Source organism: Eschrichtius robustus, chromosome 16 (assembly GCF_028021215.1).
Source record: "Eschrichtius robustus isolate mEscRob2 chromosome 16, mEscRob2.pri, whole genome shotgun sequence".
Taxonomy (NCBI): Eukaryota; Metazoa; Chordata; class Mammalia; order Artiodactyla; family Eschrichtiidae; genus Eschrichtius; species Eschrichtius robustus.
This window is the reverse complement of record NC_090839.1, coordinates 30395212-30415949: the sequence shown is the minus strand read 5'-3', so window position 1 is coordinate 30415949 and position 20738 is coordinate 30395212. Positions and strand designations below refer to the sequence as shown.

At 39.8% G+C, this 20738-nt stretch overlaps 1 protein-coding gene across 3 annotated transcripts in view; it reads right to left on the bottom strand.

The window, feature by feature from the left end:
- Positions 1-20715, bottom strand: part of PTPRA (protein tyrosine phosphatase receptor type A) — a 184988-nt gene extending 164273 nt beyond the window's left edge. For all 3 annotated transcript variants that reach the window (XM_068565366.1, XM_068565365.1, XM_068565367.1), the window contains exon 1: positions 20432-20715. The gene's annotated coding sequence lies outside the window, so the exon portion shown is untranslated. The remainder of the gene's footprint in view (positions 1-20431) is intronic.
- Between the last annotated feature and the right edge of the window lie 23 nt (positions 20716-20738).

Below are 20738 nucleotides of genomic sequence, written 5' to 3'. Positions count from 1 at the left end.
TGGTAACCACTATAGTAATAACTGACTCAGGCACAAATCATCAATAGATGCTAAAACTAGTAGGTAAAAAGTTGATGAGAAATGAACTATTAATATAGCCTCAAAGTATCATCTCACAAAATGTATAATGTTTACTTACTAGGAAGTGCAAAACACTTCTGAACTAACTTTAACTGAAGAGACACGAAAACTAAATGCAATGTATGGTCCTGGATGGTCTCTGAATTAGAAATATAAGAGGGAAAGGAAGAGGTTTTTCTGCTTTTGTTTTTGGAGGGGGGAGTTGGGTTTTTGTTATCTTTTGGGTTTTTTGTTTGTTTGTTTTTACTGTAAAGAACATAACTGGAAAATCAGCGAAATCTGAGTGGTGTCTGTGAATTAGCAGTATTATATCAATATTTATTTCCTGATATTAATGAGTGTGCTGTGGTTAAACAGAAGAGTATCCTTGTTTTGAGGATATACATACTGATTAAGAGGTTACAGAGCCTTCTGTCTGCAATTTACTTCTCAAATGATTCAGAAAAACTGTATAGCTACATGGATATAGTGACAAAGATAAAGCAATTATGGTAAAATGTTAACAATTTAACATTAACAATGTGTAATCTCAGTGAAGAATATACTTGGCCAAACAGCAAATAAATACTAATTTCCAAAGGACTAAAATCATATAGGCCATATTCTTTAACTACAATGCAATTAAATCTATAAGCCAATATTAAAAAACCTCACAGTTGAAAATTAAAAGACACACTTATAAATAACCCACGGATCAAAGAATAAAACCACAATAGAAATTAGAAAATAGTCTGAACTGTTACTGAAGAAATTCCAACCAAAATATTAGTAATCTGATGCCATCAATGTATAAGATAAAAAGATAATATGGTACACACCATGACCAAATTGTGTTTCATTTAAAAGCTACCTTTCTAATTAATGAAAGGTAGTTGCCAGGGGCTAGAGGGAGGTAGAAACAGGAATGTCCTGTTTAAGAGTTCCAGTTGGGGATGGTGAAAAGGTCCTGGAGATGGATGGTGGTGATGATATCACAACAATCAATATGAATGTACACTGAACTGTACATTTAAAAATAGTAAAAATGGTAAATTTTGTTATGTATATTTTACAATAAAAATTATATAAAATGAGCTCAAAAGAATAAAACAGCATTTTCTCATGGAAAGTTGATTAATGTAATTTATTATACTGACAGATTAAAGAAATAGCATATGAATATCAATAGATGCAGAAAAAGCATGGGATATAATTCAACATCCACTCATTAAAAACTCTTTGCAACAAGGAATGGAGGGGAACTTCCTTAATCTGATAAATGGTGTCTACAGCCCTAAGATAACAGGGTAGGATTCAACAGACTCCTGCCAGATCAGATAACACTGCAGAGAACATAAAACCTTACACCCTTCTTTTAAAATTCTACTATAATTATTTGAAATGTAGAAGACAGAAAAAGTAGTTATCTCTTCTGTGCTGATAAATATTGTTTTGATGTCAAGAACAACTACCTTAACAGAAAAGTGATTCTTCTAAGCTACTAACAGAAAAAATGGCTTCATATCAACAACTTTAAAATCAAAATGAGGGACTTTCCTGGTGGTCCAGTGGCTAAGACTCCACGTTCCTAATGCAGGGGGCCCGGATTCGATCCCTGGTCAGGGAACTAGATCCCACATGACGCAACTAAGATCCGGCACAGCCAAATAAATAAATATATATTTTTTTAGATAATAAAAAATAAAATCAAAATCACTTTGAGCAGGAAGTTAATATCCAACAATTTTTTAAAATAGTACAATTCTGTTTTCTAGAGTAACCTTTTCCAAAAGAGTTGTCCTTATTAGAGGACTCAGCAGAAAACTATGCTCTTTGAAATTAGGCAGATTAGTGATATCTTTCTATAGCTAAAATAACTAACCAGGTACTTCAACTTTGACATTTTTTTCAGACTAAACTCATTCAAGTCATGCTCTCTTCAACTGAGCAGGTTGGAGCCTGGTCTGTCCATTCATTCGTGCGTTAGAGCAGGTGAACTCTTTCTTGATAACCATCTCAGTCCTGCCTGCAGTTGCTTCATGTAAACAGAGATGGAGTCACCACCTATTCAAGGCACCACCACTGTCTTCAGCCTTCTTTATTTTCAAAGTAAGTTGGATGTGTCATTAATCAGCAATTGTACTCATGATTTCAAAGTTTTTTCCTAATTCAACAAAATTCAATTATGAGAAATGATCAGTAGAAAACTGCCTCTTATTTGGGCATCTGTGGACTCTGCTTAGAATAAGCAAAGCTGTAATCACTACTGCAGGATTTCTCAAATTTGAGAGATACAAATTACCTTTTAAAGGAAACAAAATTTTTAACACACCTTCAATGCTAATTAAAAAATTTTTATTAATGAATAAATATAAACATAACACTGTGCTATTATACAGCTATAAAACCAAAATAAACTTACATAAAAATATAAAACCAATAAGATTCAAATTAACAATATTAATAGATAACAACGGATTTAATGCTGAAATTAAATCACCACTCACAACACGGCTATTGCATCACCTACTACAACAGTTTTGTTTTTTTTTTTAAGCTTGGCATGCCTAAACACATATGTCATATAATACTAATTCTCCCATCACTTTCCCATTCAAACAACTGCAAACAAGTTGCCCAGCGTGCCCAGCACTACTTGGCCTTCCACTGACTAGTCCCACAAACTACTTACTTACAAATAAAGACGCAGATAACCAATGATCCTAAACACACACACAAACATGGGCACTGAAATTGTGTGGCAATACTCAGTTACAAGGTGGGCAGTCATTCATATGCTTATAGTTCAGGTTACTGAAATTTTAAAAACTATTAGAGTCTACTCAGAGAAACTTCTCTTCAAAATACACCCAAGGACCCCCATTTGAGATACTGCATTACAGTATGACTGTAGAGGTTCTATTGAAAACATTCACCATATCACACAATATCCCATTTAAGAGGAAAATGCCTCAAACCACAGTGCCAGGAAAGGCTGTTTCTCACTACTGATGATGGTTTATATCTTGTAAGTCAAGTGAATCTCTTGGAACCTTCAGCTAATATAACTTGAGAGCTCAATATACAGTCTTCTTTAAATAACTGCATAGGATCTAATGGACTGCACTACCATCCCCGTGCCTCTCTCTTACCATAAGACCCTTACTTTCCCTTTAATGACTTCTTTATGTGTATGTTATGTATTAAAATTGATTTGTCCTTATTGGGTAGATAATCAAGCACACACTATAAAAATCAAAGATTACAAAAGAAAATACGCTGAATAGAAGGTATCCTTCCCACCAGGCATCCAGTTCCCCACTCCCCAGTGATCATTATTACTGACCAGCTTCTTTGGTGTTTTTCTGGAGAACTCCTAAATACACTCTCTCTAGAAACACACACACGATAGTATTATATGTGTATCAGTAAATTACTTCAAATTCTCCTTAGAATGAGCTAGGCCATGAGTATTTCCTTCACTGGTCCTAATATTTTAGAAATTACAGTGTTTGTTTGTTTAGTTGTTTTTGTTTTGTTTTGTTTTTATTTATTTTGGCTGCGCTGGGTCTTAGTTGCGGCATGCAGGATCTTCATTGTGGCACGCAAATTCTTAGTTGCAGCATGCATGTGGGATCTAGTTCCCTGACCAGGGGTCGAACCCAGGCCGCCTGCATTGGGAACGCAGAGTCTTACCCACTGGACCACCAGGGAAGTCCCGAAATTACAGTGTATTAGAATTAAATAATTTTAGGGATAGAAGGATGTTAAACCATCAAGTCCCTTATCACTTTACAGAGGAAGAAACTGTGATCGGGAAAGACTTGCCTAAAGTCACAAGGCTAATTAGTACTACCAGAAATAGAACTCAGGTCTGCTTACTCCAAACCCTTTCTTTATCCAAGGTGTACTCAAATTTCTTTATATTTTCCACAGTCATCAGGTGATTAATTTGTCTTAACCGTATGAAATTAGAAGCAAGAAGTTCCCCTTGTAACAGATCTTTTCTCAGGGGATGAACAACAGACTATTTGCAATCAAGTCTGTTTAGTCACCATCGGTACACAGATCTGTCTGCACCAAACACAGCAACATATTGGGTTGGCCAAAAACTTCATTCGATTTTTTTCCCTCAGATGGCTCTGATAGGGCTTAGTTGTCTTTAACTTCAATCGAAACAATTCTGTCAGATTGTATTGTGACAGCTGTCATATCAGCGTGCATTTTTAAAAAACACTTATCAAAACTGGTGATTTTTCTGTAGCCATTTTAGTATTGAAGATGAAAGAAAAAAGCAACATTTTCAGCATATTACGCTTTCTTATTTCAAGAAAGGGAAAAATGCAACTGAAACACAAAAAAAGGTTTGTTCAGTGTATGGAGAAGGTGCTGTGACTGATCAAACATGTCAAAAGTGGTTTGCGAAGTTTCGTGCTAGAGATTTCTCCCTGGACGATGCTCCACGGTCAGGTAGACCAGTTGAAGTTGATAGCGATCAAATCGAGACATTAATTGAGAACAATCAATGTTATACCATGTGGGAGATGGCCGACATACTCAAAATATCCAAATCAAGTGTTGAAAACCATTTGGACCAGCTTGGTTATGTGAATCACTTTGATGTTTGGGTTCCACACAAGTTAAGGAAAAAAACCTTCTTGACCATATTTCCACAGGTGATTCTCTACTTAAATGTAATGAAAATGTTCCGTTCTTAAAACAAATTGTGACGGGTGATGAAACGTAGATATTGTACAATAAAGTGGAACGGAAGACATCGTGGGGCAAGCGAAATGAACCACCACCAACCACACCAAAGGCCAGTCTTCATCCAAAGAAGGTGATGTTGTGTATATGGTGAGATTGGAAGGGAGTCCTCTCTTATGAGCTCCTTCCGGAAAACCAAACGATTAATTCCAACAAGTACTGTTCCCAATTAGACCAACTGAAAGCAGCACTCGATGAAAACTGTCGGGAATTAGTCAACAGAAAATGCATAATCTTCTATCAAGATAATGCAAGACCGCATGTTTCTTTGATGACCAGGGAAAAACTGTTACAGCTTGGCTGGGAAGTTCTGATTCAACCGCTTTATTCACCAGACATTGCACCTTCAGATTTCCATTTATTTTGGTCTTTATAAAATTCTCTGAATGGAAAAAATTTCAATTCCCTGGAAGACTGTAAAAGGCACCTGGAACAGTTCTTTGCTCAAAAAGATAAAATGTTTTGGGAAGATGGAATTATGACGTTGCTTGAAAAATGGCAGAAGGTAGTGGAACAAAACAGTGAATACTTTGTTCAATAAAGTTCGTGGTGAAAATGAAAAATGTGTCTTCTATTTTTACTTAAAAACCGAATGGGGCTTCCCTGGTGGCGCAGTGGTTAAGAACCTGCCTGCCAATGCAGGGGACACGGGTTCGAGCCCTGGTCTGGGAAGATCCCACATGCCACGGAGCGACTAAGCCCGTGAGCCACAACTACTGAGCCTGCGTGTCTGGAACCTGTGCTCCGCAACGGGAGAGGCCGCGACGGTGAGAGGCCCGCGCACCGCGATGAAGAGTGGCCCCCGCTCGCCGCAACTGGAGAAAGCCCTCGCACAGTAATGAAGACCCAACACAGTCAAAAATGAATAAAAAAACAAACAAACAAAAAACCGAATGAACTTTCTGGCCAACCCAATAATCGATCATCCTTAACATTCTTGGTAATTTCCAAGAAACAAAGCTGAAATTTAGGGTAGCTACACAGCCCTTCGAATCATCAAAAGAAAAAGAAATGTTATATTACAGAGCCCCCAGATTTTGGTATCGATACCTGTTCATCAACAAACATGTCTGTTTACTATACTATATGCCTAGCACTTGGCTCAATGTTCAACACCAATGTATTGAACACCTAATAGAATTAATAGACATGCTCCTCAATACATAACTGTCCTCAATAAACTAACAGGAAATTAAGACATGAAAATGAGTAATTAAAATACATTGTGATTGGAACTTCCCTGGTGGCTCAGTGGATAACACTCTGCGCTCCCAATGCAGGGCGCCCGGGTTCGATCCCTGGTTAGGGAACTCGATCCCACACGCATGCTGCAACTAAGAGTTCACATGCCACAACTAAGGAGCCCGCGTGCCAAAACTAAGGAGCCCAAGTGCTGCACTAAGACCTGGTGCAGCCAAATACATAAATAAATATTTTTTTAAAAAACCAAAAAACATTGTGATCAATACTATATTTGTTATACCAACTCTAAAAGGAGGAAAAAACAATTCCTAGGAGAATTCAGGAGACTCCCGTAAGTGGGTGATACTTCAGCAGGGTCTAGAAGACTACGTAGTAGTACGGTTACTTAAGTTTTTGTTTATTTAATGAATTCAGTTTCAAAGAGAAAGATAAACTAAATCGTATAGGTACAGTCTTTGGCAATTACAGTGAAGGCTGCAAACTGGTAGCACACTGTGTTATAAAAATATTGAATATGAACTCCTTTAGATAGGCCATGGAAACTCCAGTATGACATATGACCCAAGAGATCTACTTCTCTCATTCATATAAGCTGCCCAGCTTCCAAAGACATATTTGAGTTTGCATCCCCTGACAAACTTAATGCCAAAGATAAGGGAGATGGAAAGAAGAGAGGAGAAGAAAAAGACGTCTTAAAAACCTTATGAGTTTTCAAGCCATTACACGGGCTTACAGTTTCTTGTTTAAATGTATTTTCCAGCTTGGGAATCAGAAAACTTACAAAACTAGAAAATGAACAGGAAAAAGAAGGAAATAATAAAAAGACAGCTTTAGATGCTGAGTGAGGTTATAGGCTCACTGAAGAACTAAGGGAACTCACCTGCTGCCACCAAACTCAAAGTGCAAGTAATATGAATCCATGCCTCAGCAAAATTACATATTACTATACATCCTGGACCACCAAGATCCTTCTAAAACCATTAATCTGCACGTGTCGATGTATGGATTATTATCTAACTGTCTGGATTATCACACAATATGATTAAGTGACTTGATAGAAATAGCACAAGGATCTATACCTAGATCAGAATTGAGACAGTCAGTAAGGTAATGCTCATTGGAGGAGCTGATCCCTACCTAAGAAATTATAATGCAAGGTAAAAAAGAGGGAGATGGGCAGTCCAAAAGACAGAGGGCCTGAAAGAGCACAGCACAGTCAAGGATATGGGGGAAAGGTAAGGCTAAAAGGTTAAGAGGGGTTGGTCGCAAAAACTTGCTCTGATAAGGAGTTTGGATTTTATCCAGAGGATTTTAAACTGGGGAGTGCTATGATTATTAGATAGGGAAGTCAAAAAGATCACTCTTGGCAGCAGTGTGATACATGACCTGGAATAAAGAAATAATAATGGGTAGACAACTAGGGAATCTGCAGCAGTCATCTAAATGAGAAGAAACCAGAACTAAGGGACAGAAGAGGTGGGGGAAAGCAGGCAAATTTGAGAAATATTAAAGGTAACACAGATGGGAATGCATCACCAACCAGAAGAACAGTGTCATCCAAATCTCTGGTTTGGGTTACAGGGTTTTGTCATTCATCAAGACAGAGAATACAAAAGTAACACATTTAAAGGGAAGATGAGGTCAGTTCTGAGCCTGTTACAGGTGCCTGGGAAACAGTCCAATGAAGACGACCAGTAGGTTGCTGGCTATCATCCAGTGCGAGGACGAATTTTCTCCTAATTAGCAAGGAGCTGGCAGCCGAAACCCTGGGCATAGGCATGTGCTTCCAGGAACAATGCGTAGGATGAAACACAAGAGGGCTAAGGATGTACTCTTTGGTAAGTCAAAGAGTGGTCACAGAAGAGAGGCCTAAGGGAACTGAGGAGTGGCCAGAAAGGTAGAGAAAAACCAAGAAAGTGTGTCACAGAACTCCGGGGAAGATGGTTCAGGAAGCAAATGTTATACAGTTTATCCCATTTACTCGATTCTTCTCCCTCTCTCTTCCCTCTCCCATCCTTGCCACATTTCCCCCCACTGAAACCCCAGGAAGATAAAAGTTACTCTGTGATCAGTTATGCAGCTACACTGTATCCTGACCAACTACTACAGAGGAAAGACAAAAATCAAGGTCATTATAATATTTCCTAACATTTGCTGAAAGTTTACTACATGCTAAGAACTCTGCTAAGCACTTGGGGTGAACTATCTAATCCTTAAAACAAACATGCAGTAAAAGAGTACTACTGTTGAACCCATTTATTAGGTGAGGAAACAGTCTCAGAAGGGTTAAGTATTAATACTTTGCCCATGTTCACAAAGCATGGCAGGTATGGGATATGAACTCTAGTCACTTCCAACTCCCCAAATTAAAATAACTATAAAGCCTGACAAAGAAAATATGAAAGAAATACAAAATCCAATCTGGGGACTTCCCTGGCAGTCCAGCGGCTAAGACTCCATGCTTCCAATGCAGGCGGTGTGGGTGTAATCCCTGGTCGGGGAACTAAGATTTCCACATGCCATGCAACATGGCCAGGGGGCGGAGGGGGGAGGAACTAATCTGATTCAAGGACTGGCAGTGTTTGACAGACTGACAGTATAAATGTATTTTAAATATCTAAGAAAATTTAATTCACTAACAAAGGGGTATGAAGGAATTTAATCAGTTAAGCTTGAATTAACATTAATTAAAGAGCAAGTGAAAGTTATCGTTCTTATTTCTGTGCATAAATTACAATGCTTACAAGTACAATAACAAGACTAAAGAAAAACTAGGTTTTTAAATTTGCCACTTAAATAAATTGAACATTAATTTGAAACCCAAGTAATTTTTAGTCCTTTTCATGAACAAAAGCCCCACTCAGACATTACAAAACACACATAACTGAACTGCTCTGTTAACCACTACTTGCTCTACAACAGCCTTCTTCAAAGTAGAACTTCTGAAAGCTAAGTGCAAGTGAATAAGCAGGAAATGTTAGTTGAAATGTCAAACTTAAGTAACTCTCACAGTATACCGGCATGACTCTTTTGGAAGGTTTCACAAGTACTGTTCATAATGCCTAGGGATGCCTCTGAGAAGGGGAACTTGGAAGATGAGGGAGACAGAATTACCTTTTTTACTGTATATTTTTAGTACTAATATTTGAATATTTTAACATGTACATGTACCATTCAAATGCATACATGATTTTAAATGAAGCAAATTTAAAAATATATACACTGATTAACAAACATATAGCCATTATTTTTTCCATTTTCTAAAAAGATGCTTTTTCAAATTTACCTTCTCCTTCCCACCACAGTCAGTCACTATTGAGAATCACTGCCTCAGAGGTTCACAACTGCTACCAACAGCACTATTGCTAACTGGGTACAAACTATAGGAAGAAAAAGGATCTTCTATCACTTCCACCAACTAGTAGCAAGATTCTGGGCCAGGCTAACTCCCCAGAATGGAGAAACAGAGAAACACCAGTTGGAAGTCACTGTATATTCAGCCCCTGTTAACAAAGTAAGCAGGTCCAGGTGGGAAGTAAGGTGCACTGGAGAGCAGTGGTCTCACAGACAGCAGCAGAAGCACTGATTCAGGAACTGACCTCATTCCTTGAAAGGTGGGTAAAGCCTTCAAATCAATGGAGACATGGAAAGGGGCACCAGAACAGAAGCATTCCTGTGAAAGCTCTCCCCCACACTTCCCCACCTTTCCTTTTAGAGGAACACTGGAAGTCCTGGAACTATTCCATATACTGATGTACTGCTGATACACCAAATGGAAGACATTCTCTGTATTAATGGGGTACTAATGCGTTTATACTATTGCATTAAGCCACCTGTCAACCAATGTTTGAAAACTAATTGATGGTTATTTGTCAATCAATATTTGAAAACTCTTGAACAATGTATAGCAGCCGGGTTTTAACTTCTCCCCACATACAAAAGCTCAGTTCACTTTCAAAAAAGCCAAAAATGTGGAACCCTACTAATGCTTCTACTGCTTAAATCATGCTTATCCACATATCTCCATCCCCTATGCCAAACCAGTCCAGAACACCATCAACCCTGGCCAAATATGCTCTAACAATCACGAAATTAGTCTCTATGCTCTGTCCAGTTCATTCTCCACAGTAATGACAATCAAATTTTTTGACTGCACACCAGCCAATCAATCAACACACACATCCCCAACATGTGTTCACCAATAAATATGACAAAGATACTAATATATATAAATACCACAAAAACAGTCATTCATTTCCAAATGTAATAATGATTGCAATAATGGTTTTCATATGGGAAAATATAAAAACCATTACTGCTATCACTAAGATGTTAATACTAACCTTGTTTTAAAAATATTTAGTGTGATCCATATGACCAAATATTTCTCATTATGCTTGGAAAATCTCATTTTAATACTTCGTGACAAAGCAATCTGAAAGTCTGGTTTCAAATCAATACTTGGTTTTAATGGCTATCATAGTCCAAAAGAAATATGGGTCCAAAAGGAAGAAGCACTACGGTTGTGCTTACTAAAAAGTGGTATTTCTTTTTCCAACCCCATCCAATTATACAAACATTTCCCTTCAAATTTGGCTAGCAAACGTCTATCTTCCTTTGAAAAGGAAACGACTCTTGAAATTACTCTTGAAAACTAGTCAGAAGATTTTACTTTTTAAATTTCTAACAAATGGATGTGAAACCCACTAAAACTAAGAGCAAGAGTAACTCTATAATAAACCCTTATATACCTATTATCCAGCTTCAATGATTATCAGTAATGGTAAATAACCTACAACCCTCAGACACAATGAATTATCTTAGAGCAAATTCCAGACATCCTATCATTTCATCCATAAATACTTCAGTACATATCTCCAAGAAAAAAAAGAGTTTTTTCTTTTAATATAACTATAATACTATTATCATATCTTTAAAAAATTAAAACAATTGTTTAAAAATCATCTAATATATTAAGTGGTGTTCAAATTACTCCCAATTGTCTCATAAATACCTTTTTACAGTTGATTTGTATGACACAGGATCTAATCAAGGTCTACACATTACATTTAGTTAATATGTCTCAAGTCTTTTCTAACCTGTAATAGTTGCTCCACTTTTTTTCTTGCCATTTATTTGAAGTAACTGGGTTCATTTGTCCTACTGGATTTCTCACATTCTGAATTTTCTAATTATATTCTGTAAGCTGATTGTTAGATCTAGATGCTTAATTAGAGTCAGGTTTGATTTGATTTGGGTAGGGAAAGACTATTTCATGAATGGTGTTATATTTTTCCTATTGTACCGCATGAGAGGAACATAAAGTTTGGTTGTACCCATTTTAGAGATGTTATGACTGATTAGAAGATTGTCATTCTGATTCTTCTATTATAAAGTTCCCTACTGGTTTTAATAGCAACTGATGATCAATGTCTAGGTCTTTTATTTCATTAGATCATCTGGAAATTTTTTTGGAAATACATTTGGAGATGTTTATCAGGTAAGAAATTTATGTTTCCAAGTTTTTCATGTGTAAAAATATGAGAGTTTTTATAGATGCAACAAAATCACAATGAGCTCATGAGTCACTGGGGAAATGCAAATCAAAACTACAATGAACTATCACTTCATACCACTAAGATAGCTACAGTCAAAAAGACAGCATAACAAATATTGGTGAGGATGTGTAGAAACTGGAACCCTTGTGCATTGCTGCTGGGAATGTAAAATGGCACAAGTGCTTTACAAAATAGTTTGCCAATTCCTCTAAAGTTAAACAGACCCATTTAACCCAGCAATTCCACTCTATATCCAAGAGAAATGAAAACGTATGCCCGCACATGTACTTGTGCATGAATGCTCACAGCAGCATTAATCGTAATAGCCAAAAAGTGGAAACAACTCAAAAATTCACTAACTGATGAATAGATAAACAATATATCTATACAATGGATTATTTATTCAGCTATAAAAAGGAATGAATGAATTCATGCTACAACATGAATGAACTCCTCAAAACATTATGCTAATTAAGTCAGTCAACAAAGGCCACATTTTATATGATTCCATTTATATAAAATGTCCAGAATAGGCAAACAGAAAGACTAGGGGCTGCCAGAGGCTGGAGGGAGGGTGGGATGGGGAGTGAAGGTAATGGGTGCAGGGTTTCTCCTTGGTGTGATGAAAATGTTCTGAAATTAGATAATGGTGATGGTTGCACAACTCCACAAATACACTAAAAATCACTGACTGTACACTTTAAAAGGCTGAATTTTATAGTATGTAAATTATATCATGATAAAGCTTTTTTTTTAAATTACAAGGAAAATGCTATCCCATAGCATACTTGTAAGAAAAAAGACGTTACTTTCTCATTCACTGTTAAAATAACATCTTTACTTGAAGAGACAGATTAAGGATATTAACTTCTCAAATAATGTTAGCTAGATAGCCATTTATCACAGAAAAAGTAGGCTTTTTTTTTTCTTTTTTGGTAAAAGTAAAATGTATAACATCAACAACTCCACCACAAGATAGCCAACAAGATAACCTGCCTCAATAGTTCATGAAGAGGCAATGAACGCATTTCATTTTTCATTCAAGTGGCTGTTCTGTTTACATTTAGACAATTATTTCATACAGCAATGTTATGAAGGCAGTCATTTACTATTAAGAATGTCTTCTCCAGTATAACTTTCTCCAGTAGCTCACAAAAGAAGTGATTTTTCTTGGATTTCTTTTAATAAAGAGAATCTAGCAAATACTAAGGCATGCTAGAAGCTTCTATACTTTTAAAACTATGTAGCAAACCTCCAACACTGAAAATTTTATTCTAATATTGCTTGTTCAAATCTTCAGCAACATTTACTACATCTTACAAGAGTATATGCAAACAAAATTTAGTCTTAGCTTCTTGATATATTATTTTCCATACACTATATCAGCCTTTTTGCGGGTGCAGGCAGTGCGGACAGGAGAACCTGCCGATGGTATGTGCCTTTTGCTCATTTATAAGAACAGAAAACCTTGAAATAGATACTTTAATCATTAGGTTAGTAAAATTAAGTACAGCATCTGATTGAATAGCCTATGCCTTTTTTTCTTTTTTTTTCTTTTCTTTTTGGCTGCACCGCATGGCTTGGGGGGATCTTAGTTCCCCCACTAGGGATTGAACCTGGGCCACGGCAGTGAAAGCGCTGAGTCCTAACCACTGGACCGCCAGGGAACTCCCCAGGCTATGACTTTAAACATCATTGGGGGGAAAAAACATGCAGAGCTTCTCTTTATGCTCCAGATGCTTAGTTTTCAAATGTCTTGTCACTAGTGATAGCCTCATATTTTACTATTTAATATCTCAGGTTCCACATAATCTTAAAACAAGATTCCTATAATGACAGAGGATGTAAGTCTATGTTTCAAATAGAGTTCTTGATACTTTCCAATGTAATACGAGTTGACTTATTTAATCTGACCCAATAGCTCACTGAGCGGGGACTTCCCTGGTGGTCCAGTGGTTAAGACTCCGAGCTCCCAATGCAGGGAGCCCAGGTCCGATCCCTGGTCACAGAACTAGATCCCACGTGCATGGTGCAACTAAGATCAGGCGCAGCCAAATAAATAAATAAATACTAAAAAAACCCCAAAACTGCTCACCAGGACTTCATAATAGGAGCTAGACAAGGGTCAGCTCTGCCATTTTGTTTGTTTGTTTCCTTGTGCTTGCGTTATTAATATTTTCTTCAATCACTGGTTTCTTTGCAGGGATCTTTTTAAGCCGCTTGTTCATTTTGTGAAGGTTAGTTCAATGAAAACTGAATAATATAAACTGTTATCAATATGTTGCAATACACTGAAAGCAAATGTATGTATACAGGGACTTCCCTGGTGGTCCAGTGGCTAAGACTCCATGCTCCCAATGCAGGGGGCCTGGGTTCGATCCCTGGTAGATCCCACATGCTGCAACTAAGAGTTCACATGCCGCAACTAAAGATCCCGCATGCCGCAACAAAGATCTCTCGTGCCACAACTAAGACCCAGCTCAGCCAAATAAACAAATAAATAAAAAAATTTTTAAAAATGTATATATACAGCTGTGCTTGCTTACTGCAGAACTCCCCTCTCTTACTTCTGGACACCCAAACACTGTTTGACCTACAGACCCAAGAAGATGCCAGTGACAGTCCCTAAATGTAATGTTTTATCATTTTTCAGATAAAAATAATAAAAAGTTCAGCATCCCAGCATCTTATCCACCTCACTTGGAAAACTACTGCTCTGGATTGCAGCCACAGTGAACTTTTCACAACTGCAAATCAGATCAGTTCACTCCTCTTTGAAATCCTTCAATGGCTTAGCTCTGCCTTCACGATAAAGTCCAAAATCCTTGCATGGTGCATAAGGCCCTCAACTCTGGCCCTTGCTTCTCTCTAGTCCAGTGGTTCTCAACCCTGGCTGCTTATTAGAATCACCTAGGGAATTAAAAAATATATATACATATATATATACCTAAGGTACCCAACCCCTTCCTAGCTCAGGGTCTCTGTGTTGTTTAAACTGCAAGCATTGTTGAACTTCTCTGGCGTTCCCAAGACATCTTATTCTTCCCCTTTGATCACATCTATAATTACCATAAGGTGATTAATGTCTGCCTTCTGCACAGACATCACATCCATGTTACTCTGGAGTATCCCTAACTACCAGCACAATGTCTGGTATTTTCTACTGAACAGCACCCAGTTTTCTATTTCATACCAGTATGATCTTATTCTAAATTTCCACAATATTTCTGTCCTATCAACCATGTCTTTCTTCAAAAAAAAGTTGACTTTAGCTACATAACACTTGGATATGATAATATAACACAGCACCGTACTTCATTCAAAATCTAAATGAGCTACTAAAACTCATTTAGTAGCTCATTTAGATTTTTTTCTAAAGTTTTTCTAAAGAAGCGTAAATTAAACCTAACTCAAAGTACTACTACATTTCTTTTAAATTAACAAAATCAAATATTAGGTTTTTTTAAATTTATTTTATTTTCGGCTGCGTTGGGTCTTCGTTGCTGCGTGTGGGCTTTCTCTAGTTGCAGCAAGCGGAGGCTACTCTTCATTGCGGTGCACAGGCTTCTCACTGTGGTGGCTTCTCTTGTTGCAGAGCACGGGCTCTAGGCGTGCGGGCTTCAGTAGTTGTGGCACACGGCTCTCAGTAGTTACGGCGCACGGGCTTAGTTGCTCCACAGCATGTGGGATCTTCCCGGACCAGGGCTCGAACCCATGTCCCCTGCATTGGCAGGCAGATTCTTAACCACTGCACCACCAGGGAAGCCCAAATATTAAGTTTTGTTTGTAATAGCATTGGCTGTATTGTCAGGAAATAGGGCCACAAAAATTGCTGATGATGTTGTAAACTAGTTCAACCTTTCTAGATAGCAATGCGGCACTGAAACCATATTCTGATGCAGTGAACCCATTTTAGGGGCAAGAGTGCAAGAAAATAATCCAAAAGAAGTATTTGAACAAGGGTGCTCAGAAGTACCATTTATAATAGTAAAAAGGAGAGAGAAAAAGAAAATAAAAAATGATCGCACAAACTACGGCTATCAATGCATAGAATACTATTCTGTGATTTAAAATGATAAACAAAATGAGTAAATATAAAATATTTGATGTTATTCAAGAATACAAAAATCATATGCTGTATGTACTTTACTTGCCATGTACATATAAAAGGTTATAACTATTAAAAAAAAATCTATGCCTATACACTGACACAAATGGATGTGAATTTAAAGTAAATACAATTTCACATTTAATGGATTCTCTTTTCTACAGAGAATATACTAAAACAAATTTTAACATTGGGTTATTTGAGGGTTTGTTGCTCAATTGTATTGTTAGTGTTATATTATTGCTATTTTTGTTGTACTCAGACTCACTAAAAAAATTTCTTCAAATCTGTCATTTGGGAACATTTATTAGTTATTACATTAGAAGTAAAAAGACAAGATTGTATATTTGGCCAGATTCCTGCTTATAACTTAAGCTTCACCTGCACCTCATTTTTCCCACATGAAAGTGGAGAAAAACAATGCAACAATGTTTACAAACTGACTCTGAGAACCTCCAGTGAAAGATGCTGGGCAAATACAAATATCAGAGCCGCTTAAAAAAACAACCACCACCCACTGTCTTGCACAAGTCACTTTATCCTTCTGAGACTCAATGTCTCCTTCTGCAGATAGAAAGAAATAGGCTAGAATCCCATGAGGGGAGGAGGTTAGGTGAGGGGAAAGCATCTGAAAAAGCAGTCTATCTGAAAAAGCATCCCAGGCTACCCTGATACATACTCTGATGAAGATCTGTTTGAGGTCCACTCACATTTTTGGAAAGAGGATAAGTTAGTACAACCCCCTCCAAGGGGTGGTAATTTGGCTACATGTCTACAAATTTAAAATGCACATGTATCCTTTGACCCAGTAATTCCACTTCTAAAAATATACAATTCAGATAATTTTACACATGAGCTCATAACAAAGCATGTAGAAGGATATTCATTATAATGCCGTAATAGAAAAACCTGGAAACAACTTAAATGTTGTTTAATCCAAAAACTAGTTACAAATAATGGTGCAGCCAAACAATGAAATAAGTAAAAGAATATCAATAAAATAAAAAGAATAAATAGCTCTATATGTACTAATATGTAATGATTTCCTAAGTTAAGTAATGATTTTCCTATGTTAAGTAAAAAAGAGCAAGATATGGGAATTCCCTGGCAGTCTAGTGGTAAGGACTCTGTGCTTTCACTGCAGAGGGCCCAGGTTTGATCCCTGGTCAGGGAACTAAGATCCCACAAGCCAAGCCGAACAGCAGTGAAAAAAAAAAGAGCAAGATGTGACTGGTATGTACCATGGGGTAGGAGTATGGATAGGCAGATAAATGTTTATACAGCAAGAGTGTCTATGTAAAGCCACAGAAACTGGAAACTTCAACCATCTCAGGGGAGGTCAGGGTAGAAGGGAGGCATTTCTCTATACATACGTTTTCATACTGCTGGAATTTTTTCTCAGAAGTATGACCTGTTCCCAAAACTCAGCAGTATTCCCTTTAGGCCTTACTCTGGGTCTAAGAGGCTGTGTGTGATTCTGCCTCTGTGAAGCCTCACCATTGCCTCCTAAATTGGAGGGGTATTAACATCTGGCCCCACACTGCCCCTGAATGACCTTTTGAAAGCCTGGTCTGCCCAAGTCCCTGACCTCCTTTATCTTTTGTTTTTTAAATTTATTTTATTTTGTTTATTTTTATTTTTGGCTGCCTTGGGTCTTTGTTGCTGTGTGCGGGATTTCTCTAGTCGTGGAGAGCGGGGGCTACTCTTCATTGCGGTGCGCGGGCTTCTCATTGCAGTGGCTTCTCTTGTTGTGGAGCACGGGCTCTAGGTGCACCGGCTTCAGTAGTTGTGGCACGCAAGCTCAGTAGTTGTGGCTCGCGGGCTCTAGAGCACAGGCTCAGTAGTTGTGGTACACGGACTTAGTTGCACTACGGCATGTGGGATCTTCCCGGACCAGGGCTCGAGCCCATGTGCCCTGCATTGGCAGGCGGATTCTTAACCTCTGCACCACCAGGGAAGTCCCCCTGACCTCCTTTAAAATCCCCCTTTAAAGTCTCCACTGGCCAAACTCTAACACAGCACTTACAGCCCTTCAAGCCAACCTAATCTCATCTCCCACCCTTCTTACCTCTACTCAATCCAACTACGTTTAACCTCTCCCTGCTCCCCAAGGACAATGGGTTCCTTCCACCTCCAAGCCTGCCTGTGCTGCTCCTTCTTTCCTGTATCCTGTCCACCATACATAAACTCCTATCTATCCTTCATGACCCAAAGGCTCCCTTCCAGTCAAGTTTTCTCAGACCACCCACGGAGGGAATGCTGTCTATACAGCCAGGCAGATACTCTGTAACTAGACTGCCAAGATTCAAATCCTGACTATTCCCTCATCTGCACACTGTATGGGCTCAGTTTCCACCCTTGTCTAGTAAGAATTAGCCACCACATGATGGTAGAAAGGATTATATAAGATAATTCATGGAAAGCATTTATTACCTAGCCTGACACAAGGCAAATAAAAGGTATTATTACACTCTCATAGTACCTGTGATATAAGTACTTGTATCCACTTGTCCTGCATTAAGCTGTGAGCCCCTCAAAGGTAAAGATGTGACTTCCCCACTTTTATCCTGTATGCCAAGCACTTCGCCTGGCAAACAGAATACATGTGAATGTAGTTCAGTCAGAGGACTGGCTTTTCTGGTTTCCGAATTTCACCTAGGTGGTAAATTAGTGTCTAAAAGGTACCCAGTGAACAGCCTCCTAGATTGTACCCTGCCTTACAGTACGAACATAGCCAGGCCACTTCAGGCAGGCAGAGGTGAAAAAGAGATGGTGGGGCTTTTAGCCTTTCAGAGACAGTTGAGCAGATTGAAGGCCAGTGGGATATGAGACCTGCCAGTTTCTGCCTGTTTATTACTTAGGGGGGCTGGATAGGATGGACATGAAGAGATGAGGAATCAAGATACTAAAAGTCATAAGTGTGCACGCCAAGCAGGAAACACTCAGGAAAGATCCTCTCAGGGGACTTCCCTGGTGGCGCAGTGGTTAAGAATCTGCCTGCCAATACAGGAGACACAGTTTTGATCCCTGGTCCAGGAAGATCCCACATGCCGCGGAGCAACTATGCCCGTGCGCCACAACTACTGAGCTTGCGCTCTAGAGCCTGCGAGCCACAACTGCTGAGCCCATACGCCGCAACTACTGAAGCCCATGCACTCTAGGGCCCATGCTCCGCAACAAGAAGGCACGGCAATGAGAAGCCCGTGCACCGCAACAAAGAGTAGCCCCACTTGCTGCAACTAGAGAAAGCCCATGCACAGCAACGAAGACCCAACGCAGCCAAAAAAAGAAAAAAGACTCCATTGAATTAAAAAAAAAAAAAAAGATTTTCTCAGGAAGTGGGTACCTGGAAGTAAACATAAGTGGAAGAGATGGGACAATAAGACAATCGGGAAGAAGAAACCTCTCAATATGGAAGATGAACAGTTGAACAAGACACAGCTCCTGCCCTCATCAAGCTTCTCAAATGAGAAGGGCTTTAAAGGAAGAGGTGGAGGTTGGCAGATAAAGGTGGGGAGGAAAGAGGATCACACAAGCAAAAAAGAGGCAGTCAAGCAATTCTGATTGGCCAGAGAGGGGGATAAAAGGAAGGAGAATTGAAGGATTCAGCTAAAAGTAAAAGAGTAAGTTGAAGCAAGACTGTCAAGTGCCCTGTAGGACCTGTTAAGGCATTTTGGGCTTCATTCACCCTATGGGTAAAGGAAAGCGAGGGAGTTTTAAGTAAACAAGTGACAGCACCAGATCTGTGTTTTGTAAAGGAGTGGTCGGACAGGAAGATGTTCGCCCATCTTCCACCGCCAGTCCTCTCCTTGCCCACCATCTTCTGGTTCTAGAGCTGCCTTAACAGCAAGCAGGTGGCAAGAGAAGAGATCTTCCGGGAGATGTGACTGGTTCTAGAGCAGGGATCCCTACCCTGGGCAAAGGCTTCTGAAGGCATTCACCCTCTTAGAGAGGTTTTAAACATTCCTATTTTCCTGTCTTACAAACATCATTCACTGACCTCAAAAAAAAAAACAAACAAACCCTCAACATTGGGCTCAGCTCTGCCATTATTATTTTTATCTTCAGGAAATACAATTAGGAACTAATTTTTCAAAAAACGGTATTCTTTGTGTTATTCACCAAAAGTAAAAAAAAAAGGAGGGGACCTGCATTCCCAATTGGCTCATTTTAAATTCTGGGCAGCACTGAGCCCCTGCTTCCCTTCCTAAGAGGCCTCAACTGTAGGGAGTGGACGGTAAAGAGAGGGGCCCGGGGAAGAAAAGTTGGTCACTGCAAGAGCAAATTTTCTCGTGCCAGGAGTTCTCCTCTTTCTTCCCATTAAATGGACCTGAGCAAATTCTGTTCTCACTGTCCAAATTTCTTCTTTCAGAATGAACTATGGCAGCGCCCCGGCCCGACCCCAGGAGGACATACGCAAAGTTCCTGGGCAGTAGAGAGGGGTCGGCGCCCGGGCCGGCGCGTTTCCGGGGACACCCCCCCACCCCACCCCACCCCACCCCACCCACACACGGACAGCGTTTCCGGGGACACCCCCCACCACAAACAGACACAGACACACACACACACACACACGGAAAGCGCAAGGATGTGGGATCCCTGGAGAAGCCGGATGGATCCGGCCCGGAAAAGATGGATTTGGGATCGGGCCGGGGACCCCTCCCACCCGCTCCCGGGAGCCGCCCCCCCCCAACCTCCGGAGCCCGCCTGGGCGGCGGCAGCCGCAAACACTCACCGAGTCCGGCGTTGGGCGGGACCGCTGGGGACGAGGACGGCGGCTCCGCCTCTGTGCCGCGGCGGCGTCTCGGCCCGCCACACGCCCTCAGGGCCGCCGCCCGGCCCACGGCTCGGAGCCCCGCGGCGGCGGCGGCGGCCTCGCCTCCATGGCGAGGGGAAGCGGCTGAGGGGCAGCGGCTGAGAGGCTACCGGGCGGGCGGCAGTGATGGCGGCACCAGCCTCGGGTCCGAGGTGGAACGCGCGCGCGCGCGTCTCTGTCAGCACCGCACTCGCCGCAGCCTCACTCCCGACCCGGCCTTGGCTGT